Genomic DNA, 2,929 nt, shown 5'->3' with positions numbered 1-2,929 from the left:
ATTTTGAATTTTGCCCGGGTGGCGGCCGAAGCCTACTCTTATCGATTTTAGACCACCAAGGGATCTTTAACGTGCGCAACTTGCACACGGGCCCTCCGAGATTTTTCGCCCTTGTCCGAGAAGGCTAGGTGTAGATCTTTCCTACCAGAAGATCAGGGGTGTGGCAGAAAGACAGCAGTAAGGAGAAGCCAAGGCGTAGCAGTAGACAGGCTGCAGAAAGATTCAGGAGCCCAGAGGAGGGGGCAAAGGAGGTGAGGGGGTGGGGGCAGAAAGTGGAAACAGCATTGTTTGAACGAAGCAGGCAAAATGTAACATGACAATGACGGCTGCAAAAATATGTTTGGGAGGTCCTCCCTCCCCTTCACCTCAGTCCTGATCTTGCCCCTTTCAGACTGAAGCAATATCCAACTATGAAGAAATTCACTCATGGCTCATGACATACACCTTACGGGCATGTAAGAGACTGGCTTCAGTAACAAACTGATGAAAAATTCCATGCGAAAGGAGTGCATTAACTAATGTGGCGATTGGAAAAATGCTTGACTGTTCATGTGGATTACATTTAGAAAAAAAGGGAATGTATAGCCATCTATCTTTGTAAGTTGTATCTCAGTCAAGAAAACACTTAATTTTATAGCTATTTTCTTGTTATTTCTGGGACAGCCCTCTTACAATTGTTATTGTTTACTGTAAATATTTTACACCCTCACTGACACAACATTGTTTAGGATATGAACAGGTTAGGCCTTGTCTGTCAGTTAATATTACAGAAGACAAAAGGAGATAAATCATGTACTCCATATGAGTATCATCCCACATACTCATAGGACTCAAACTTGCATTGCATCTTTTGCATGCCAAGGGGGGGGGGGGGGAGACACACACAAATCCTAACACCATAGTTTTAATACATGTATGAGTATGTATAGGCCTAATATCAAACATTTGAGGTATATTTATACGATTAATAACAAAGAATTACGACAGCTGCCTAAGCCAGACAAGTTTAAAAGCAGTACTTTCTTTAAGATTCTTTCTTGAGTTAGAGTGACAATGTTCCTGCATCTACAAATGAGAGTCACTTCAGTTCAACTTTTCTTTCACATTATAGCCACGGCTTGCACCAGGAAAGGCCTTGCCCTTAGTCTTGGTAAAAAAGTAAAATATAACAGTTTAGTCAGGTGCAGTAACATTAACAATGAACTTCAATCTTGAACTTTACAAACATAGACCACAAGTGTAAAAGAGATAATCAGCCAAGGGGTAGGCCTAAATATTGTAATTTTATCAAGAAGGATTAAATTCATTCTAATGGAAAAAACAAAATAAAAAATATAATAAAGTCAACAAATATTACCTCCAGGCTGGATCTTTTCCCTGTCAATACCTTGCCGGCCAACATTTTGAACTTCATCTGAAAAATTGAAAGTCAGGGGATAACTTTGAAGTGACTTCTAAGAAGCCAAAAATGGTTTCCTCAACTAGGTGTAAACATCAATGTACTCAGAGTTTCAAAAGCGGGAAGAATATGTCGATTATAATTTGACTGTAAACAAAAATGTTGTTTCATACAATAAAGTGGCAGCCCATTTGCCTGGTGTCACTAGTGCAGATCAAATGCTTAGTGTAAGAATCTGTCATTTGCCACTTTTTATGAAAATCATTTTTTTTTACAGGCAGCATGTGAAATCGATAAATGCATTTGCTGGACACATTGTGTCAAATGATGAGCTCTCTATGGTTACTGGTTTTGAAGTTGCCACACTACAAAAGTTTGAACTTCATAAACTGGAAAATAAATCAGTGAACCAGTTTTTTTATTCTTCTGAACAATTTTCAGAATGACTTTTAGCGGACTCTTACACTATGCAGGTGATATAATATATGCCAACTCACTTCTTTGATTCACCAGAGCATCTTTTTTCCCAATGCTACTTAATTACAGTACATTTATAACAGTTGCCCTGACAGTCAAGCACAGTAAATCGACAATAAATGTACCAGGTACAATCACAAACACACCTTGTACACACACACAAATCTTAAACTCTTTTCTCTCTTCACTTTTTCCAGCCTTGGGATATCCCATTATTTCATGTAAAAGCCTAAAAGATATGCCAATATGGAAATTCTTTTTCAAAGTTTGAAATTTGCCTTAGTAATAGTTTCTCAACAGTTAACTTTACACGTTGAATCTTCATCTAAAATTATTGCAGGTGGTGGTATATATAGGAAGTTTACCCCTGTGTATACATGTTGCAACAACCCCCCCACCCACCCACACACACACACATACACCTAACTATATCACATTCTAGACAGATAAATTAAAACTAGGTACATATAAAAGTAGCATTTCTCTTTAGTTCTTTCCTTTATAAACCAGTCAATAAGTCTGAGGCACAGACATTCAAAGATTCAAAGAAACACTACAAAATTCAAAGAAACACCTTGGGCTGAGTTAGTGATAGAATGAATATGTACAGGGAGAGAGGGAATATGTGTAAAGAGGGTATCCAGTTCAGACCCAGTAAACTGAGATAGAAGCTATATTATATAGCACAAGTGCATAGGTTTTTCATGTAACTCTTGGATTATGTTCAGGGGAGTGAATTTTTATCTAGCTTACGAGAGACCCAACTGAACAGATGTGGAAGATAGAAAAATACAAAACGACAGAAAAAGACTCTATAAAATGCATACCATGTCAATAATAATTGTTTTGTGAGAAAAACAGGTCAACTGTTGTTGCTGACACACACACACACTGTCAACTGTTGTTGCTGACACGCACACACACTCACACACACACACACACACACACACACACACACACACACACACACACACACACACAATGTACAGCAGGGCGTGTCTGAGAACATTTCTGTTAAACATAATGAGAATACCCCTAAACCAAACCCCATGA

The 2,929-nt window shown here is 38.2% G+C and overlaps 2 protein-coding genes across 3 annotated transcripts in view; one reads left to right on the top strand and one right to left on the bottom strand.

Moving 5' to 3' along the window:
* Window positions 1-2,929, top strand: part of LOC101847331 (probable protein phosphatase 2C T23F11.1) — a 75,103-nt gene that overhangs the window by 13,044 nt on the left and 59,130 nt on the right. The window lies entirely within an intron of this gene.
* LOC101847100 (small integral membrane protein 20) overlaps window positions 1-2,929 on the bottom strand; it is a 13,594-nt gene that overhangs the window by 3,444 nt on the left and 7,221 nt on the right. Inside the window, exon 1 of one of the 2 annotated variants that reach the window (XR_004858434.1) lies at window positions 1,358-1,829. The exons of the other annotated variant lie outside the window; for it this stretch is intronic. The gene's annotated coding sequence lies outside the window, so the exon portion shown is untranslated. Of the gene's footprint in view, window positions 1-1,357; window positions 1,830-2,929 lie in introns of those variants that run through there. 2 annotated transcript variants of the gene reach the window in all.

The sequence above is a fragment of the Aplysia californica genome, unplaced genomic scaffold, assembly GCF_000002075.1.
Source record: "Aplysia californica isolate F4 #8 unplaced genomic scaffold, AplCal3.0 scaffold00122, whole genome shotgun sequence".
Classification (NCBI taxonomy): Eukaryota; Metazoa; Mollusca; class Gastropoda; order Aplysiida; family Aplysiidae; genus Aplysia; species Aplysia californica.
Note: the sequence above shows the minus strand (reverse complement) of the source record. Positions and strands in the feature narration are given on the sequence as shown.